Source organism: Haliotis rufescens, unplaced genomic scaffold (genome assembly GCF_023055435.1).
Source record: "Haliotis rufescens isolate VD_foot unplaced genomic scaffold, xgHalRufe1.0.p SCAF_89, whole genome shotgun sequence".
In the NCBI taxonomy this organism is placed as follows: Eukaryota; Metazoa; Mollusca; class Gastropoda; order Lepetellida; family Haliotidae; genus Haliotis; species Haliotis rufescens.
Window position 1 is genome coordinate 774,149 of NW_025964382.1, and position 23,517 is coordinate 797,665.

The 23,517-nt window shown below is 36.7% G+C and overlaps 2 long non-coding RNA genes across 5 annotated transcripts; both read right to left on the reverse strand.

Moving 5' to 3' along the window:
* Nucleotides 1-748: 748 nt before the first annotated feature.
* On the reverse strand, nt 749-3,888 carry LOC124150736. 2 transcript variants are annotated; one of them, XR_007219523.1, is made up of 6 exons: nt 3,874-3,888; nt 3,441-3,546; nt 2,998-3,036; nt 2,423-2,525; nt 2,012-2,099; nt 749-1,776 (listed from the first exon to the last, which is right to left on the reverse strand). It is a non-coding gene; the product is annotated as an uncharacterized LOC124150736 (long non-coding RNA). The 2 variants fall into 2 exon arrangements; XR_007219522.1 differs by lacking the exon at nt 3,874-3,888 and adding an exon at nt 3,692-3,824.
* Nucleotides 3,889-8,493: 4,605 nt separating this feature from the next.
* On the reverse strand, nt 8,494-19,483 carry LOC125377305. 3 transcript variants are annotated; one of them, XR_007219519.1, is made up of 6 exons: nt 19,257-19,483; nt 11,214-11,305; nt 10,513-10,551; nt 10,227-10,323; nt 9,812-9,899; nt 8,494-9,590 (listed from the first exon to the last, which is right to left on the reverse strand). It is a non-coding gene; the product is annotated as an uncharacterized LOC125377305 (long non-coding RNA). The 3 variants fall into 3 exon arrangements; XR_007219520.1 differs by having other exon boundaries at nt 11,214-11,296; nt 19,257-19,482; XR_007219518.1 differs by lacking the exon at nt 19,257-19,483 and having other exon boundaries at nt 11,214-11,317.
* Nucleotides 19,484-23,517: the final 4,034 nt, after the last annotated feature.

A 23,517-nucleotide genomic window follows, 5' to 3' on the forward strand; every position in this document is an offset into this window, starting at 1 on the left:
TCGAGCTCATTTGAGATTCCCAAGTTATATATATCCTTTATATCTCATATTGTCTTATTATCGTTCTCTACTCACTGGCATGCTTTGTTTTATATCATTCATACGAATACGTATTGCGTAAGCTATATTTAATAACACTTCAGCTGGTAAAGAAATCATGCATTTCTAAATACAACATTCACGGGATGCACACCATTTTTCACGGAATGGATTTAATTTAAACTCTATGTTTAATGCCATTGTTTATTTGAAATCCAAAAATACCATTTTAGCAAAAAATATCGGGTGTTAAATTCTAATAACATATGTTGCCCAACTGTTATACATGCACAAATATGATCACATAAGGTAACGTCACAGTCTGCAGGAAAAGTATTTAGGTTGCTGACAGAAATGTTTTTTTATGGGTTGTGTTTGTTATTTTTTGCGGTTACCATTGGTTTGCGTGTTGAATGTATAGACCCTTGTCAGAGTACACAAATACAAATATAACACACCTATTTTACCTCTGCACAGTAGTGCTTATGGGATACTCTTTTAATATATAGTGAGTTGGCTTATGTTTACAAATGTAGTGTACATGGACACACATCTGTCTTGTGCTCCTTTGGCGTCAAAACGTGGCCCTAAGTAATGCTTATACGATTCTATTACTCCTAACATTTACTCAGAACAGTCAATAATTGTCATTTCTTTGTCATTTTGTACCATATAAGCTTCGGAGACATATGCAAAACAAAATTCGATATTGCAGTTGAAATTTTATTTCTTCTAATACATAAAATGATTGACGTACCACATATATACCAAGGAATAACAAACTTCAACATTTCAGTTTAAATTGTATTTCATAAGTATTATAATATTTAGATCACAAATACTGTAAATTGTACGCCTCAGTATTGCAAGTATTGAATTTTGGTATCGGAACGGTTAAAGTGTATAATTTCTGACAAAGCCATTGTGCTAGATCGATTATTGGAACACACGCGATTAAACTTTATTCTTCAATGTTGAAATAGGTTATTCATATATTGAACGACATGAGTTTTACTGCGACTCATTATTTCGTTAACTGATTTAAACACTACAAGCTTCAGCACAAAATTGAACACATTAATCAATTGAATCATTTAAAATGATGAATAGAGCATATCAGACATGACGAAAAATGTCAAGTATGTAAACAAATTTCATTTGAGATAATAGACATGTATTGTATTATTATTAGATTTATGAGAGAAAGAACATTTCGTGAACGAGCAAAATCAGACACCAAAGTAAATAACACCTTGAATGTGTTAATTTGTGCGTGACTGCATCATGTTATTATTACATACCGTTACTGAACATTTTTGTTCGTTGCTAAAACAATTATCAAATACGTCCAATGTTGTGTAGTGGTTGAAAAAGAATAAAGCTTCAAATAAATAAAGTGGCTGGATAAAAGACATAGAAGTACTCAAACATGACAGACATTATTACCAAACACGACAAGCATCTACAAGCAGCCGAACCAAGTAAAGTAATGACACATTCTGGTGTTAAATTGGAATGTGATGACACATGTTTGCTGAAAAGAACAGATCGATACGAACCTCAGACATTATGTGGAACAGCCCTATTGCTATTTGTGAAAGGTAAAATCCGTCGGTCCAAGTGTGCACATTATTCTAACAATCCACGAACCAGTAACAAGTAATGAACTTATAAAATATATTGGGAAGGGTCGGACGAACATTCCAGCGTCACGACGTGGGTATCCCCTTTTGTTTCCTGAAACATACAACCGATGATAAACATGCGTGATCAAAGTAATACATGATAGAAATACGCGGGAATGGTCGAAACATGGTAAACATTCTATATTTTTTCCTTTGTTTCTTAAAACATGTAACCAATGTTAAACATGCATGATGATAATACATGATATATGTACACAGAAATGGTCGAAACAAAGTAAATCATTCTATAATTTGTCTATTTACTAATTTCAAAAAGATTCATATACCTGGCCTAATATGGTTGTCGTTCCTGGAATGGGCTTCGACGCATCGTGAGATGGTTGATTCCCAACCATTGCTTTGAACTCTACCACACTGAAACATAGTAATGAATTAACATTACATTTGACAAACGTCATTTCATGATATGTTTTAGGCAAAAAAAAGGGGCCCTGAAGTCAATTTAACTGGAAAATAATAAATAATAAACAGATCAATATTCAATCAATTTCATTTCCACGTCTGCATAATGACGTTTAGCTAACACCAGATTAAAACTATTAATTTAATTGAGATAATTCTTCCATCCTAAAAGGCTGGGTTTTTTCAGAAGCAGATTTGATGTTGTCGGATGGAACACTTGCAGATCTGTTATCATGTCTCCCTCACACTTAAAGAATTAAAAATGTTATCCTCACCCGCCCCCAATCACCTTCACTACTGCGTTGTTAGGGCGTACATTTGGTGGATACGTTGTGTATGAAACTTTGTATTTCGATCCACCAAGGCTTGTGACTGCAACTGAAATAACCAAGGATTGGATTCAGTTTCGATAATCCTTTCCTCATTTATGACAGGTGTCACGAGAGTCACATCGAATAAGAGACCACAATTCGCTGTGCAGAACATTCATGTTACTTGGGTACACGAGAAACCTATGATCGTGGATTAATCCTGGTTCGACAGGATTATGTTTCTGGGTCAGCACCCTGTCCGTGCTCGTGGGTTTAACCAAAGTGGTAAGCGTCTGAGACCTGAATATATTCAGGCTTCCTCCCACAGTAAGCTGACATCTGTGATATAACGCGAATACTGTTCAAAACGGGGTTAAAACCAAATCACTCTCTCACAAATAGCGTCAGTTACAGGACAGCAAATAGTTACAAACACGTATTTACAAAACCTGATAGCCTCATGGAATATTTCAAATTAATCAATATGACTGTTAATTTTAAAAAGTAATAACATGCAAAAATAAATAAATCCAAAGCACCTGTTGGTCTGTCTGTCATTCTTGCTTCCAACACTTGTGCTAAAAGGTAAAGCTTCCATACAGTACAATCTGTACACATTAATATACGTGAAACAGTCTGCATGGATATTTTAAGCCATGCTATAAAAATAAATTTCCATGTTGTGTAAAAGGTATTCATCAATATCGTCCTGCATGACATCATATATTTCCAACAAAATCACAAATAATATACTTGTAGATTCTTTATACAAAACAATACGATGTTCCACGCATATAGAGCCATCATGTCGTGGTTCATAGCTTGGTTAAATCAGTTAAAACAGTATAGTGGTAAAATATAATGTACAATTTAATAAGCATTTATCAGTTGTTGTTAGAAGAAATGTAATGCTGTGAAAAACACAAGGTATTACCTCAATGTCTCCTACAGACACGCGCACACATTTGCACATATACTGTACCTGTTTTCGAAGTGTAATTGGTGATCTACCGCTGGTTGTCTGACGTCCAAACAGGGTGACTGTCTCTTTATAGGCTTGTGTTTGCAGGGAATGATCAGCTACAGGGCTAATGGAAAATAACATACCCACAGTCAAACCTTCCTCGGGAATATTATCTAACGTTCAAGTGAAATGATTTAAATGTAATTACAGTCGACAATTTTGAACTTTAATTCTCTTTCATTCGCAAAGGATAATCCATTTTCACAAACCTTCTTAAGCTTGAATTCCTAAAGGGAACCAACATTTGGTCATCAGTGTATTCTGACATAAATCAAATATGGTCTTTGCAAATGTATTCACCTCCACGCCCACTGAATGCCGTCTATATTTGGTGCCATTGCGTTTGGCACAAGTGATCGCTTTGTGTATAATCAATGAATGCATAAATCACCTTTTGTCACATGCAAGCTACACGTATACTGATATGAGTCGTCCTGACCTCCCTAGATGACAAGCCCTTCTGAAATAAAGCCAACTTGCATTTTATCTTAGGTTTTTTTATCAATCCATATTTTGAAGTTTCACACTTCAGATCGGATTTCACGGTGGTTACACATAATATCTGTGATAAAACGAATGTAGAACATTTAGTGTTAGAAGCTTTCTCAGTTTTGAAGATTAACAACTTCTTGTTCCATTAGTAACTGAACAGAGTAAACTGAAACTTCGTATAAACATCTACAATGTCTCTTAAAATATTGACGTGCAGCGCATTTGCATAACAAACCCCAGGAACTTGACACACGGGGTTTTGCACCTTGAAAGGTGATATTGACGGAAACTGCCGATGATAGACAACATTGTGTGCTAAAACAATAATTTTGTACTACCAGATATACGGTAAGGGACAGATGCTGGTATGCACCAAGCCGTAACAGCTGGGTCAGAGGATGTAAAAGTAAACGTGTTCACAATGTGATCAGAAGGTTTCTGTCACAGTGATGCATACCAGAGACAAACGACAATGTTCGACAGTGCCTTTGTCTTGAAGGGTGGTAAATATGTGAAAGGTATATACATTGTGTATGATGTAGTATATCATCATGCCATTCTGGCAAATTCAATCAGGGGGCACATGGGGCACAGTCGTCTAAAGTAGCAGTAATGACATGATTTTTTATAGATAACTTCATAATATATCCGGGGGCACAGTTGGCCCAGTCGTCTAAGGCGACTCGATTCGCTGTTCAGAGTTGCATCCCTTGGGCACGCCAGAAACCTATGATTGTCGGATCGAATCCCGGTTCGTCCCAATTATGTTTCTAGGTTTGTCAGCACCATACCCGTGCACGTGGGTTTCACAGAAGTAGTTAACGTCTGTTACCTGCATCACTTCGAGCTGTCCTCCCACATTAAGCTGACACGACGTGATATAAATGGAACACTGTTAAAAGCGGCGTTAAACCCAACTCACTCACTAATTCTATCATCAATATAAACATACAATACATAATGTAGGAATGTAATGGCACATTATATCCAGAGTACCCCTTGCACTTTACACGAGTCAGATTCTGGCCGTTCTGAACCTGTTCCTGTTGCAGTCGACCACCTGATGACCGGTGAAGTCTTTATTATGTATTGGCTCCGTGATACTGCTGAAAGGCTGTAGACTTCGTTGTAAAAGAACATTCACTCACTATGTTCAGTTATAGGTAAAACAAATGCATGAATGTGAGGCTACTGATATTGTCACCACAGTCCTAATTCAACCTTTTCATAACTAATATACTATTCGGTCGATGCTTGGCATGACAACCACATGTTCATGTTCAAACTCTTTATACAAGTATCTAAATATGACGTGGGAACTGCTATTAGGTGGGAGAGTCAATACTTTGAAAGAAGTCTCTGTATCACGGCTCAATGACTCTGAAGAACGTTTGTGCACATATATTGTACAACAGAAGGCTCAAACATATTTCAGATCACATGACTACATATTTTCTTTCCAGGAAATCTACTTCGTGCTTTATATGACCCCACGTAATCCAAATCCTATTTCCTTTGTAGTGTTATGTCATAAGGACATGACGTGCATGTGGTCATGCTATCGTGATGTCGTAAATGTATTAGAATTAAAGTCGAGAACCACGAGATAAAAATATATCCACATCAGATTTGTTTGATATGCACTTGTGGTATGATTTAAATATTCACACAATTTTCTAGCCATGTTCGCCGATGCATCTATATTTGTCACACGCCGGATAGGACATTGTGGACTTCAATGTTGTAGTGTTTACTCCCAGGGCTTCCTGGTCGTCAAGACACAACGGTAGCTATTGTTAGAGAATGACGAAACTGAAATCTATACATGTGTATCACCAATCAATAGTACAGTGGATATGTGCAATATAACTCAAAACTTGTGCCCTTTGTCATAACATCCTGGTTAATTGCACAACACTAGATCATAATGTGGCAATGTCTTCAGAGGTGGAGTCACTTCATTGTCTATTTCCGTCGGCCATTTTCAAACTGACCGCCAGAAATATTTCTATCCTTTACAGTCATAAATTCTCTTCATACATTTGTTCTTAATATAACATGTTCCATTAGAAACTTGTCACACCAGCCTGTTTTGTCCTCAATTCGTTCACAGTTGACAGTATTGCAATACTTGACAAAACCTTTTTTTGTGTGTTTTTTGGTGAATCTACGACCATGAATTTCTAGATAGTAACTGGTCCCTTTTCAATTGGACGTTTGAACGTACAATAACGTATGGATATCTTCTTTGCTCTTGGATTTTCCGGCACATATTAGAGGGTGCTGTACATTTCACCAAAAAATTAGCCTAGTATCTGTGAACAGTGTCATTGAGAAGAATTTGTTTGGCACCTTCATCCTCGACTGTATCCCGAATTTTTTGTCCGGATTAACGAACCTTGGCATTCGAAAAATACCCCTCAACATATATATATACGTATACAAAATGTATACCCTTTTAATCAAGACACCTGTAGTCAGGACGGCCTACATACATTCATAATGCATTATTTCCTCGCCTGGATGCATGGAATTTCATTCATAGACTTTAAAAGATTAACATTTGACATGTGTGCATTATCATGTCCTTTGCAACACGTAAGTTTCCTCTCAAAACGCAGTGTAGCAGTGAAAGAAATAGCGTACACATGAAGACTTTCCAAGAAAGTGTTTTTTATGGGTATATCACGTGTGTTTGCCGAGTTACAGTGTTTGATATTCTTGGAAAAGTATTGTATGATGTATGTGCATTGCATTGGTTTGAGAATTTCTATTCCAAATATAGGTCCGCGTCAAAAGGAAAATGAACCTTGCAGGTGTGTTATATGATCATGAGTGTTTGGTCTACAATTTATGCATGAACAATCTTCGGTGCTGTATAGAGCTATTCATTAAATGAGTTGAGGGTCTATTTTGATCGCTAACTAAATATCGTCGTGGAGGCCATGACTTGTTGTATTATAAGGCTATGGTATTAATACTGTGCTATGTGAAGAAGTTAAGATACACCTTCGTATTATATGCCTTGTAATGGCAGATTAAAGGCACTTTCAAGGCAAATATAAAGCTTGTACATATGTTCCCTTGTCTGTGATGGTGAGCGACCACCTGGTACCACTACCCCATGCTTATGATATAACCAGAATTGCGCAATGGACTCTGCATTGAGCACATATGCTATGGTATAGAAAAGGCTTTGTAGCTAATATTTTCGTACACTTGTATCGTTTTATGATAGTAATATCCATGGGATAATAAAGCCCCAAATACATATGTATATATGTCTATCTCTTTTGCTTATATGTAGGATGTCATAGCATAAGGATAACATAAGTGCATAATCCACTTTTGTGTTAGCTGACAAATACTTTGAAGATTTACTGTTTGTAAAAGTAGTTAGAAATATAAATAGTGTTTGCATCTGCTAGATATTTTCAATACACGTAATTATAATCAACTTTACAATTTTATGTTCTTTGTTGTACTTTTATATCCTTCAGTTTTGTACATAAACCACCCAATATGTACTATATGTGCACCAATCATATTACATTACAGTAGCCATACTGGATTTTGGTGGTATATAATAACTAACTAATTCGTTGTGTCGAAAGTGGATGTGTCGAAATCAGGATTGTCTAGAAATCACCTTCCGGACCCCGAGAATTCATTTTTATATTTTTCATCATTTATACTCGGATCTGTCGCACTGGATGTCTCGAGTTCCCATTTGAGAGTCCCAAGTCTATCCATATCCTTTATATATGATATTGTCTAATTTAAGTTTACTTCTCATGCATGCTTTGTTTTATTCATTCAGCGAATACGTTGATCGTATTGTGTTTTTTAATGATACTGGTAAAGAAGTCATGCTTTTCTAAGTGCAACATTTACAGGGTGCATATTATTGTTCACAGAATGCATATAATTTAAAATCTTCAAATCTTTGAGGTCATTGTTAATTTGAGGTCCAAAATAATATTCACGCAAAAACATCAGGTCTCAACTATTTTATAGTATATTTTGACCAACAATAATACATGCAAAAATATAATCACGGTAACGTCTAAGTCTGCGAGAGAAGTATTTAGGTTGCTAACAGAACTGTTTTTTTATGGGTTGTGTTTGTACTTTGTTGTGGTTACCATTGATTTGCATGTGGAATGTATAGACACACGTCATGGTGACCCTTGACAGAGTACACAAATACATATGCAACGCACCTATTTCACCACTGCACTGTCGTGCTCATGTGGTACTCTATTAACATATAGTGAGTGGGCTTATGCATATAAATGTGTGCTTTGATATGAACGATAAGGATAGATGGACATACATCTGTCTTGTGCTCCTGTGGCGTTATGCTCACATGCTTCTATTAGGGCAAGTTACCAATGGCAACAATACAATATTTGTATAACTAGGACTGACTCAGAACAGTCAATACTTGTCCATAGTTATCAACTTTAACATATTTTGTACCACATAAGCTACGGAGACATAGTTATGCATAACACAATTCGATTTTGCAGTTGACATTTTATTTCTACTTATAATGTACATATAATGATTGACGTACCACATATATACCAAGGAATAACAAACTTCAACATTGCAGTGTAAATTGTATTTCATTAGTATTTTATATTTAAATCACAAACAGAAGTTGACCATGCATCAAGGGTACAATTCACAACCAGGGTGTTAATTGCGAGTACTCCAGGTGACCATAAGAAACTGTAAATATTTTTGCAACAAAACTGTAAAGTACAGTTCTGAAATTGTACTCCTGTCCTGAAATTGGCTTGGTCGATTACTTGAACACACATGACTAAACTTTTTCCTATAATGTTGAAATAGGTTATTCATAAAAGAAAAGCATTATATGTTTTGCGAGGGACCATTCCGTTAACTAATCAAAACAGTATAAGCTTCAGCACAAAATTGGACAAATCAAGAGCATGGCTAGTTACATTATTCAATAATGAAAATATCAAGTATGTAAACATAAACTTCACAGAACGTATACTGAAATTTTTATGAGAAAAGCAAACAGGAAAAACAGCCAAACCAAAGTAAATAATTTGTTTATTTGCGTTTGACTGTATCGTGGTGCTATCGCTACCCTCACTTAACAATTTTGTTCGTTGCTAAGATATTTATCAAATATGTTCAATGCTTTGTAGTGGATAAAACACGACTAAAGCTTATAGTATATGAAGTAGCAGGATAAAATACATTAAAATACCCAAACATCACAGATCGATTATGACTTTATCACAGAAACACACAAGACAGGCATTTACAAGCAACTGAGCCACATGAAATAATGACATAATCTGGTGTGAACGTGATGATATTGTATCATCATTTGTCTCAATAAATGTATTTACTTCATACATTTTGCTTAAAAGAACAGATCGATACGAACCTCAAGCGGTCAGTGCAAGGTAGTCCTATTGCGATTTATGAAAGGTCAAATCCATTGGTCACATTGTGCATATTATTGTTTATAATCCACGAACGATTAAGAAATAATCCATGACCTCTTTAAAAATAGTAGGTGGGATCGGACGAACACTTCACCCTTACAACGTGGGTATCTCCTTTGGTTACCTGAAACATACAACCGATGTTAAACATGAATGATCACAGTAATACATAATAGCAATATGTAGGACTGATCAAAACATAGTAAATTATACCATTATATTTCTTGTTACTAGTTCAAAATATGATGCATATGTTACAGTCAATGTCTATGATATGGCAATATGTATTTACAACTGAATATTTCAGTCAATATGTATATTGACTGCTTCACTCGGGCATTATACCTGATTCATAATGCTTATCCCTCCTGGAATGGGTTGCGATACATGATGATAGTGTTGGGACCCAACATTTGCACTGAACTCTAACACACTGAAACAAATGATTTTTTTAAGATTACATATCATAAACAAAGCCCTATCATGATATTTATCGGGACATTGAACTTAAATACACTGGAAAATAAGATACAACCAACAGATCTAATTTCATCACCCATTTCAATTTCCGCGTAATGAGGTTTAGGTTGCTATACGGTAACACAATATATGAATATTGGGGTCAGTAGAAAAGGTCGATGTTAGATAAAAAAACCTCAAATTCCTTAAATCTATGACATCACCATCCCGCACCCCCATCTTAAACGTTATTAAGGCTTTTGCCTTCATTGAAGAGATTTTTTCAGCAATTAAAAGTTACCTGGTCCCTGTTGCCTTTGCGTTTTGAGCCTTTCCATCTGGTGAATACATTTGGTATGAAATGTCGTATTGCGATGTACCAGCGCTTTTGACACTCACTGAAACGAAAGGTTTGACAAATGTTGGCTGATCCCATCCTCGTGTATGACACTGACATCGACAAGTACACAACAACAGACAGTTTTAAACACATATTTAGAAGCAGGTATAAGGCTATCGTAGTTTCTTGTTGAGTCAATATTATTAAATATTTTGCTTACAATACATATTTACATAATAACACTAACCGTTTGGTCTGTCTGTCATTCTTGATTTCCGCTCTTGAGCTAAAAGTAAATAGCATTGATACTTCAAGCTATAAATACAATAGGTTAAGTACGTATCGATAGTTAATAAGCCACCATATGGAGAGAGTCAGAATATTCCGGTATGATATTTTCTGTTTTCCACATTACCACACTACATATACATGCTTTGACTAAGCGATTTCCACCCATCTACAGCCACAATGACTTAGTTAAACCGATTGATACAGTAAAATGGTAAAACTAATTGCAAATATGTAATCAGCATTAATCAGTCGATGTTATTAGAAGCAGTTTAACACTGCACAGCACAAATTGCAGTCCAAATCTCTCATACAGGTATGCCTACAAAGTGTAATCAGCATTAATAAGTCGATGTTAATAGAAGCAGTTTAACACCGTGAACAGCACAAATTGCAGTCCAAATCTCTCATACAGGTATGCCTACAAATGTAATCAGCATTAATCAGTCGATGTTATTAGAAGAAGTTTAACACCGTGAACAGCACAAATTGCAGTCCAAATCTCTCATACAGGTATGCCTACAAATGTAATCAGCATTAATCAGTCGATGTTATTAGAAGCAGTTTAACACCGTGAACAGCACAAATTGCAGTCCAAATCTCTCGTACAGGTATGCCTTCTCTTTTGCAGACCTCCAACTGTCTCCTCAATTACAATACCTGTTTCAAAGACTGTTTGCTGATTTCACGTTGGCAGTGTGGCACGGACTGGCATTCGAACAGAACGCCTGTCTTTTTATAGGCTAGTGTTTCTAGGAAACAAGCAGACACAGGGATAATGTAAAATAACATACTCACGGACAAACCTTTATGACGAATATTATTTGGCGTGAGAGCGTAATGATTCGAATGTAAATTTAGCTGACAATTTCGAACTTCAGTTCTCGTTTCCTTGCTACAAAGTTACATTGACTACATATCTTAACACTTCTAATTATATAAAAGAAATGAACTTATTTTTGATAATCAGTGTAGTTTTGGCAGCGACCAAATATGGTCTTGATGAACATGTTTATCTCCACGCCCACTGAATGACTATATTTTGCGGCACTGCATACTGCACGACCCAGCTAACAATTTCACGTTGTGACAACGTTGTGATAACGTTGTGTTTACGTTGTGGTAACGTTGCGAATGTTACGTCCATATAACGTTATTCTGTGGGCTCCCATTTATGTTGTCACAACGTCATGGCCTAACGTTGTGTTACGTCATATTCACGTCGTGACAACGTTGTGATGACGTTGTATTTTACGTTGTGGGAACGTTGTATTTTTACGTTGAGGGAACGTTGTATTTGACGTTGTGGTAAATGTTGTATTTTACGTTGTGGCAATGTTATAATAATACGTCCCTACAACGTTATTCTGTGTACTACCATGGGCGTTGTCACAACCACGTGAAACAACTGTGTTACAAGGATGAAATACGTCGTGAACATTCCCCACTAAAATGTTGTAAAAACAACCCAAAAACATGTTCCGGAAATGTTTTAGAATATGCTTTAGTCACGTGAATGTGTATGATTCGAGATACCTTTTACCAATGTTTTAAAAACAGGGCGTCGAATGGCCCAGTTAACAGTTAGATCTTGCCTTGCTGACAATGTTCAAAAAGTAAAAACACCACTGAGCTGTTTACTAGATACATAAGACTATAACAAAGGCAGACACCATCACCCTTTAGGCAAGTACTGCAGGAAACAAAATAAGAATGGCAGACATTGTAAGGGGTTGACCATATGATATTTTCTGGGGCGGGTCGGGTCCTGGAATTTTATTGAAAAAATATATTGTCACCGAAAATTCTTGACAAAAATAATTACGGTTCAGACTGGTGAACAAAAATGCCTGCCACAAAAATCTAGTTGCAAGGTGTTTATCTTCAGGCTCATTGAGTTAAATGAAATCACATATCTGCTTTTGTAGCTGTGACCGAAAACATGTAATCTCAATAGAAATGTTCCAGGTCCCCACCTCCTTAAATATTAAATGGTCGGTCTCTAATCAAGTCCATATAGTATACTTCAACTTTCAGTCATGCGACGGCATCATTCAACAAAGAACTCCAAGACACATTTGTGTTGATATTTTAATATGTTTAGATAATTAAAAATTTATACACTTTTCGAAATTATTTAATGCCAGAATCTTCTTTCTTTGGTGTTCACTTCCACTTCCCTGAAATACAAACAGCTTAATAAATCTCGAGCAGGTATTTGAAAGATACTATATGACGAGAAACATACATTTGGAGATAAGGCTTTATCAATATTCAAACAATAATGTATAATGCAAGTGTCTGATGGAAACAAATTTTAACATTCATTCAGAGACATCAAGCATCAGGTTGAATACAAAACGTGGTACGAGCATAGATTTATATAAATAGATCTACATTCTTGGTATTCATTTAAAGCAAAAGAAAATAAACCAATTAACATGGATAGACAATGGAATGTAACTGTGAACAATTGTACTTACGTTAACATAATTCACAGCCCAGGGTTTATTTGGTGTGTTCCTCAATGATTCAACATTCTTGATTTTACCTCCTGGAATGGTCGTGTAACATTTTCCCCCTTGCTGCAACGAAAACATATGAAAAAAGTCAAAACTAAAACTATATTCAATAAGCATACATTTAGATCTATAGTCTATCCTAAAAGATAACATACATTGTTTAATTGCCTAAAATTTAGGAAAAACTGTAAATCCAAAGTCCCCATGTGTAACGTCCGATCGGAAATATCTCAGGCTACAGATATAAGTAACAAAATTATGAGTACCATCATAAAAAAACCATCTAATGTTATTTGGTTTCCATATAGATCTACACCGGTCTGACAAACCGGTCAGGCAAACCAGTGATTGTTATAGTGAGCCACGTCTCACAACCTCTGTCGGAGTACAATGACACACAATCATGTTAGTACAAACATATGGCTTGTTGGGGACCTTTTCTAAACCGGAATCCAAACGGGAACAGATATATTCGAGAGGTATTGTAGCTAATTACGACTCATATCAGCGCTGTTTATGTAGCTACTGTACGATTTCGTAGCGAGCACTGGAACTTACTCGTTCAGTTTTCGATCACCACCTTATTCTCTCTCATTGTCAAAATGTTTCAGAGAACCAAGTATCATATGAAATTTTTTTGTTACTACATTTAGTGAACATAATACAGATCAATATCGTTAAATATAATTCTGTAGTTTGGTAGCCTACGTGGCAACATATGGAGTTCGAAAACCGAACGAATATGGTTGCTATCAATTCCATTGTATTTTTCATTGGTGCACATTGGCTACACCTATCTCACCTTAAAAATCAACAAACGATGACCAACTCACTGACAATATATGGTGATATTTAACTTTTGACCATCGACTAGCTTATCATCACCAGCGAGGACAATACCTCAAACACCCCGTTATAGCGCGCGACGAGAGACAAGTTTCTCTTTTGCTCGTTTTCATTAGAAGGGCGTCGGACATGGATCTAGTTATCGGAAAATGATGAATTGATTCTTTTTTGGAAATATTGAAAATACACATGATAAGCGCCTTGCTAAAATAAACTTTACAGACAGCACCAACAACCAGATGATCCACATTGAGATTACTTCAGTCAGTGCTAATTAGGCCTTTTCGGAAACAACAAGTATGTTTCTGTCTCTTCCCGAAAATACAATTTTTCATAACATTGAGCGCTTTAGACTAGGGCTATAACTAGCAGCCTACAGAGAGTCGATCTGAAAATACTTCCATTGTTTTGATTCCCTCTCTTCGCTGTATAAGAAAAATCTACTCAACCTTTCCCCATGGCCCGAATGAGCCACATTGTTTCACAAAAATCAAATTCAGAAGATTAGTACATGCAAACTTTAAACAGTAATGATTTCAGAAATAACAAGGAAGAAATGGCGATAACTGTCAGTGGTCAATAGGCGATGCATAAGTTAGGCCTATTTACAGACGCTTACGTTCGAAACCCGAACATAATATGACGACCAAAAAACTTCGCCAGACTGAATTCTGGTCAAACATATACAGCTTGCCCTTGGTAATTACCCTTGGAATCCCTAAAATAATAATATGGAAAAAAATCTTGTGCCTCCTTCACCTCTATATATACTTCATGTTCTGTGTATCAAAAACTGACGCTCAGTGAAAGTGACCGGCAAACTGCATTCTAAACCCCGCCACTTCTGACTAATACGATACATTTAAATTTGGCTATCTGCATGTACAGAAACATATCAACAATCGGAGACTGCTTTTGAAAAATTAACTTACCTCATCCGAATTAACAGATCATCTGTCCAGTTCCAGTTGCTGCACAATCACTTGGTTGTAATATGTCCGGAGTGAGCTTGAACTAAGATGGCTGGTGACAACAAATCTTTCGCAACAATGTGACGTCATTCTGACGTCACTTCACGAGGCAACAGGCTAAACTTTTCAGCAGTCCCTCTCACGCCGCAAAAAATGCGCGCTAATTGTTTTTAACTGTAATATTGCTTGTGACAACATTTAGTAGACAGATAACTTCGTTAATAGATATATATATTTAAAAAAAATAAAACTAAGAGATGGTAGATCTATAAGTGGTTTCCTCAACATCATTTACAAAAAGTGTTGTAATGTCCAAAGCACAACGTTATCACAACGTTAATTTGCAACGTGGTTGTTACGTTGTGGAATAACGTTACAATGTAACATAATACTAACGTTGTCATAGAGATACGAAATTACGTTCTTGAAATTTTAGTATTAAGAGATGAAATTTCAAATGCCGAATATGTAGACAGGTAATGCATCACTGCCTTGGTATTCTATCAAATTCATGTTGATTTTGATAAAGCAGTTCTATTCCTTTATGACTATCGAGAAGCAAACTCTATAACGTTTCACCGACGTTTCAGAAACGTAGTTACAAAACGTTGTGTGATGTCCGATGCACAACGTTTTCACAACGTAAATGTGCAACGTTGTTATTACGTTGTGAAATAACGTTGCACGTTGACGTTATAATAACGTTGTGACAACGTTATTTCACGACGTTACCAATCCACAACCTTTCCACAACGTTGTGACAACGTCGTGTGTTAGCTGGGGAGTGATCTCGTCGTTTTTAATCAATGAATGCATTAATCTACCGTGAATCACATGCACGGTATCCGTACAGTGATATGCGTTGTGTTTTTTTTTCTGTATAGCTAGCACATCTGGAATGCAACCTACTATACATGCTGATCTGATGTTTATGAACTGTTTCAACGATATTGGAGCTTAAATTGAAATATCAATCTTTAGACATTTGTCACTCGGATCTCAAGGCAGTTAAAGCATAATGGTTGTGATGAAAGAGTCTCACGTCAGATGATCAAGGTTGTTTAGCATTGTAGGGATTGAGCACTTGATTGCCAACGAAAACATCAAATGCAAAGTAAACGGATAATGCACTGTACATATCAATGGGCCTTCACTAAATGTGGATGGTTCCTGTTGCAATCAACAAATGACCCGGTCAAGTCTCGATTGTTTGTTGGCTCCTTGAAAGAAGATGTCGATGTGAAAGCATTCACTCACTTACAGCTGTAGGTGGCAATACTAATGCGTCAATGTAAAACTTGCAATTGATGAACTGTTTTAACTGATAACTGGATGCTTATAGTCCGCATCCAACCCTTCCCAAACAGACACGCAACGTGTAGGGAATAGTTCACATACCACTTGGTCGATGCTTGTCATGACAACGACGAATAACATTGAATCAGGTCATGATCAAACTCAACATACTTTAATGTCATTATAACCTAGTGAGTGTTAAAAGGTTGGAGAATGAATTCTGAAAATACTTTTGAACATGTATTCATTGCTCAATGATTCTGAATAACGTTTATGTATATATATTGAATAACACGAGACTCAAAAGTCTAATTCAGACCACATGAGTATTCCAGGAAATTCGCTACGTGCTGAATTCACCGACATTCAATATATGGTGTTATGTCACCAAGACCTGGTCTGACTCATGCTGTTGTGATGTCAGATTCTCTCGATATGCTTCCAATAGCACGTGAGTCAAGTCATAACATGAAACACATTTTTTTAGCCATGTTCAGCGGTACTTCTATATTGATCATTGTATGGGTTTGTGTATGACATTGTGGGTTTCAGTGTGGTAGTTATGGCTCGCTGGTTAGACTGGTCGTCAAGACACAACGGTAGCTATTCTAAGAGCGTGACGAAAGTTGAAATCTATACATGTGTATCACCAGTCTGGATTTATTTGTGTACTTTATCAATAGTACAGTGGACATGTGCAATGTAACTTAACCGTTTGCTCTTTGTCATAAAAATCATGGTTATTTGCACAATGATTGATCATTATGTGGCAATGTTTTCAGAGTTGGAGCCACTTTATTGTCTATTTCCATAGGTCATGGCGGCCATTTTCCAAACTGGCCAGCAGATATATATTTATCCTTTACAGGCAAAGATTCTCTTAATATATCTCAATAAGCATTTAGAGTACGAGATTACTTTTTATGTTATTTAAAAGCTTATTTGAGCTATGGTATGTGTATTAGCCGAGGTTTTAGTTATTTATCAACACGTTAACAGTGTTCTTTATATTTACGTTTATTCTACCACCAAATGTGAAATATAAGCACATGGAAAGTTTTCTTACAATTAATTATATTACAGTCGTTGCATGAGCATGTTAATAGTATTACATTAAAAGAATATCAACATGTTCCATAAGAAACTTGTCTCTATGTCACACAAACCTGTTTCGTCCTCAATGTATTTCATTATTTCGTTCACAGTTGCCAGTATTGTAATACTCAACAAAATAATTTTTGTTCTGTTTTTTGGTGAGTTGTTTATATACGTGACCATGCATTTCAAGATAATAACTGGCCGCTTGAAAGTACAAAAAATGTGTAGATACCATCTTGGCTCTTGGACTTTCCGACTCATATGCGAGTACTGGGCATCTCAACAAAGATTGAGCACAGTATCTGTGAACAGTATCAAAGAAAAGAGGTTCTGTGTCCCCTAAATCTTCGACTAGGCGTAATCATGACTTCAGCAGTTGATAACATTGACCACAACACTAGCTCATCGACTGTTCCAAAATGTAAAGAGCCAGAATGATGGAATTGATCGCAGACTCATCTGGGAACTTTCACCAGGAGCAGGATCCGTTTCAGAGTTGATAGGATATTACAAAAGTGTTCCTCCAGTGATCTGGAAGAAGGTAGATTCTCCCATGCCAGAATCAGTTGGGCCAGTCAGAAGTGATGGCAACCCCTTTTTGCAGACACTCCAGGAGGACATCAACTGCCATCAGCATGTTCCTAAGACAGCATCATATCCTGGGCTGCATATCATGCAAGGCAATGTTCAAGACAAGAACCTAGCTTACAAAACCTACAGTTTACCCTAATTTCACGAGCCATGATCTCTGTCAGTCAATGGATGTGATTACGAAAGCTGTTGAGCATGTTAATGTTGGCCATTTTCCAGTCATTACCATCGATCAGCCCTTCTACACAGTTGCCAATGGAAATGGCCTGAATACTGTGGACTGGAAAAGCTTGTTATCCATCTTGGGGCTAGCATATTAGGATTGCAGATGACAGTGACTGGTAGAAAAAGCAGTGGATAGGTGGAAGCACTTGCTCAAGCCAACGTACCTTCATCGGGTACTGCAGATTTATTTCTGAAGGTTTCCTCAGTAACTGGGACCTGGCATGCACACTAAGTGGCTTCCTGTTAATTGAAGAATTTAATGAAAGAGGCTTATATGCAGTACACTTAATTCTACACCACAAGGGGCCAAAGGAGATGCATACTTGGTATGCTGATAGAAATGCAGTCCTCATATCCAATATGGGGTACCGCACTGCAATTAGGACAACTACAGTTTGGTGAAATCATTCAGGGAAGCAAACTTTGTCCTCTACATCAACTGCCTGACAAAACTGATACCTTGGGTTTTTTCTTGGCTCACGTGAACCATGCTAGATGGCTGTCATTTATGTACGAGACATGATCTATTTGCAAAACAGCCAATCTGAATATTCAGAAGGAATTTCGGAAATGCAATTTCAAAGTTCAAAAGACAAGACATGTATTTTCAACATAACAAAGGATCATGCGCATGGACAAAATAATGGAGCTGTGAAGGTCGGCAAATTGTTGGTCTCACACAAAACCCTCAGGCATTCAAACGTTGATACGAGATTGCTCGAATGACAACGGAGTTTAAAGCACCCATAGAAGGTAGACACAGGGGGCGAATATTTTGGCGATGTTTTTGGGAAGGTCTACTTGATTACAACACTTGTACTGACAGGTAGCTAACACATGTACTACAAGCTATATATAATATAACATATCAACGCCACCATAGATAGTGTTTAGGCAATCATATACAAACTTAAATATGTCAGTATATTCCGGAGTGATATTTTTATATTTTTACGTTATCACAAAAAACATAGGTGCTTTATCCAAGTAGACTATCAGATTCTCTACCCATCAACAGCCAACATGTCAACTGAATACAACACTTCATCAACAAGTGATGTATTACCGTGAAAAGCACGATGTATCGTCCACATGTCTCATAAATGTATGCATGCATATTTCCTGACCTACAAAAGTCTGCTTAAATACCATACCTGTTTCCGAAGCGTACTGGTGATATAACTCTGACGGTTTGAAACTGACTGACGTCGTAATACGCTGCCTGTCTCTTTATAGGCTAGGCTTTCAAGGAACCAATGGGAGACGGGGCTAATAAATAAAATCATCTGCCCATGAACAAAACTTCCTAGCGAATAATACCTAAAGCTTATGTGAAAACAGCATGATTAGGATGATTTGAAGTTCAGTTGAATTGTTATCTTCAATTCTCGTTTACTCGCAAAAAAAATTAAAAAAAATAATACATTTATTTATTCATTATAAATAAATTCATTAATGTTATATTTGATAATCAGTGTATTTTGTCCATCCATGGTCATGGAGAAAGTAAAGACGCACTGAATATCTATCTTTATCATATAATAGGCAGGTTTCTCGGCAGGATAAAGCCAACGGATACAAACGATATCCGTTTCGGTCATATGCGGATAGAGATGCAAATATCAAAGGTCAAGTAGGACTACTTTCACTGTTTATAAACAAACATGGCGTCGTCCTCGTCATTCGGCGATCGAGTCAAAATTAACCATCGGGAATCTGGATAAACAACAGGGATAATTGCTATCATTATCAAAAGAACACTCTAATATACTGAAAATCAGTGTCTAACTGTGACGTAGCTAAGGCATTTTATAAGTTTTGGCTACTTTGGAGGTATAAATTTCGAAACAATTTTGCGAGGGCGCGAGGCCTAGCCAAGCGGGATCAGTAGCCATATCTGTGCTTGTAGACCTCTGCGACTTGAAACCGTCTCCACAAATTAAAATAGTTGGATTTGGCCGAAATATGTTTGAATTGTTACCTTGTTTGGTTTTGTCGCTGTGTGTACATCTGACTACACTTCTTAACGTTATGAAAGGACAGACCGACTGTCAACAACGTCTGACCGTGCCCGTGACGTCTCATAGACTAGGGTTAGAGTAGCTTCCCTTTGACAAAGCGGACAGACCGATGGATTGCCGCGAAAGGCAATTAAAAACAACTGTTGTTTTGTGTATATATTGTCTACTGTCACTGTCCGACTGATACATCACTTACCCTGTGACGTAATAAATATTAATGCGAGCATTCCAGGAAAACTCGCAATGTTTCGGTAATGTTTGTGAGAGAGGGATAGCGATTTTAAACCACAGAATTAAAGCATGACATTATATGATAAAGAGGTTATCACGCTTGTGTGTTTGGGGATGGTAAATATCCTGTATTAGGAATAAACACTATGTATTTAGCTCGCCAAGGCTCGCTAAATACAATGTTTATTCCTAATGCAGGATATTTACCATCCCCAAACACACTCGCGTGATAACCTCTGTATATTTGGCGCCACAGCATTTTGCATAAGTGATCGCTTCGTGTACATGTATAAATCTACCTTCAACACTCATGCTTCTGCCAAATGCTTTCTACTTCTTCACTGATGAGCTATGTGTACCTTCCCAGTATGGTATGCTCATCTGAACGTATCTGAGCGTTTTGGAGTACACACTCTATTTCAGAATATTCACTCTTCAGATCGGATCTCAAGGTGTATAAAAAATGTTCCAGAAATATCACACTTCAGATCCTGCTTCATGTAAACATTAGTGATAGATATGTAGTAATGTGTGGCCGTTGGTGAAAATATCACATTGGAAAATGGAGAAAGTTTGTGTAAAATAATAGGAGGCCTATGCGTTGCATATACAAATGGAGTCTCCAAATCATGGTTCGTGAAGAGGTGTACCGAATACAATCTTATGAATGTATTTTAACTATCATTCCTGTCGAGAGAGCTGACAGAAAATGAAATATTAATAGTTGGGCATACTCTACAGTACAATATGAATAACGAACTCTTTTGAATTCAAGTGATGTGTTTTGGTTGTTCTTTTTAAACAATACTTCGTGTCAAAACAAATGATATTCATTACTTTGTCACTGTAATTAATCATACAACGGATGCCGTTAACAACGAAAAAGATATTGGAACATACTCAAATGACTGAAAGGATATCTTCTCTCAAGGCTAGTTTCATATTTTCTATATAGTATTTCGGTATAAACAGAAGTGGACAATATATTTCATAATCTGTTCTGCAACAAGACACTGGTACTACATAAATATATTTCCACATTTACGTATATTCGATATGTGTCAATGCAAAAATTCAAGTTTTAGATAACACAACGCAGTCATGGTTGAATTGCTACAGAAAATTAAATATTAAAAAGGAAGGAAAATTAAACGCGACGTATAGGCGTAATGTTCATCAAATTTGACATTGATCAATTAAGAACCCTCGTATCGAAGCGAAACCCAATACGAATAATGAACATTTTGTTTATATAAATAAAGATTATATTAATATTCAACGAATATGATAGTATTATAATCAAAGACGTTGTAACTTACATAATACGACTCAAAATATCAACACTTTAAACAGCTTAACTATCAACGTATAACGATCTTTTTTTACAGGGTCCACAAGAGGTCTTACAAATCGAGAGTGGTTATTCCCTGGCTTTGATGTTTGAAATTTACTTGAGCTGAGTCGATGTACCTGCCGGTGGACCAAGTACCCGAATTCCATCATAAGCTCAGGAGAATTGTTTTGACCCCAACATTAAAAATGCCCCTTAGAGTTAATACAGAAGTTGTGTTACAGCTAGCTTTATTCTTAATGCCCAAACATTAAAACTGCCCCCCCCCCCCCCCCCCCCCCCCCCCCCACACACACACTGTGTTGCAAAATGAATATATTTCTTAACCGTTTTTCCTTTACTTTCAATCAGCAGCATCTCTGCACTTGTACAACCTGTCGTCATTCAAAAAAAACATATCGTTTTTAGTCTCAACACATTCAGTAAATACACTATCGCTTGACTGAATTTCTGGTACATCACTTGAGAGGGTTTCTCTACATACCGCCATCACACGGCAAGTGTACTGCTATGCGGCGTCGGGCAACAAACGCTGACGGGTGCAACCGCTAGGCCAGGACATGCTTACCCTTTCGACCAACACCTGGTTTCATCACCATGATGTTCACTGATCCATTCCTTTCACCGCTGTTTTTTGCCCTTCACAACTAATGGAATCGTTTTACTTGGACCCGCTTCCTATGTGTTCTTAGTGATAAAACAGTCATTTTGTCGTTGACGTTGGGAAAGGTGTCTCTTGATCTATACACGTACAGGTGTTGTGCCCAGGAATTTAATGAGAGTTAATTAATTAGAGTTCATACAGACGTTTTGTTACAGTTAGCTTTATTCTAAATGTTTAAGTTGCAAAGGTTTTTCATGAGTGTTTGCTCATTTGAAGGAGTTTGTGGATGTACGATCGGTACAGGTATAGGGTTCCGTTTGTCTGAAGCGTGTGTAGCTGAGATGCTATAAGTGGGATGGTTTCTTTACGATAGGACACGTTTCAATCGTGGTACAACAATCGTAACTAAGGGGTACATTTAATATTTTCTTTCGCTAATGTTCGTTTAATACCATTGGGTCGTGTACAGTAAAATGATCTTTTGTTTGTTTAGGTATTGTATTTAGTATCAAAGTAGGTTTTCTGGCTCGTTGAATAGACCGTACTCTTTGCCCTGTTTCATGGCTATTTGAATTCATTTTTTTATGAAATGATTTGTTTTTCATTGTTTTCACTTTAGTATCACAATCTCTCATATACAAAAAAAATTGATAAAGTATTTCGGAACCATTTTGATTTCACTGCAAATAAAGATGCCAAATTATGGTTGTAAACTCACTGTGGTAAGTCTTAAAAAATATTGTTGTGTATTTTTCGATTACCACAATGAGTAGCTTTGACCTTAAATTATAATTATTATCGTTCCTCGTTTCCAATTTAAACTTTAAGGTGGGATAGATGCATATGGACCGTGTAGACGTCTCAACATGCGTCAGTAGTTGCAAGAAATTCTGTTCATCACAACATAACATTTTATCCTGATTCTAGCCTGTATGACATTGGAAGACAGCTTTGTCTTTAATGTAATTATGTGGTCTTTGTTACTCTTTTGTCATTTCAGGCAAAATGAAACCATCACAATCCTTTTTCAAAACCTATATAGCAGCATTATGCACATAGTGAGTGTGTGACTGCTTAGAAATGACTGGATGTGTGGAGTGTATAGTGCTAGCTCACGGAGACATCATGGTAACAAATCTGGATACCCATGTAATGCTTAAAGAGTCGCCACTTTTTGTTTTATCTTCTGAATGCCGAACGCCAAGCAG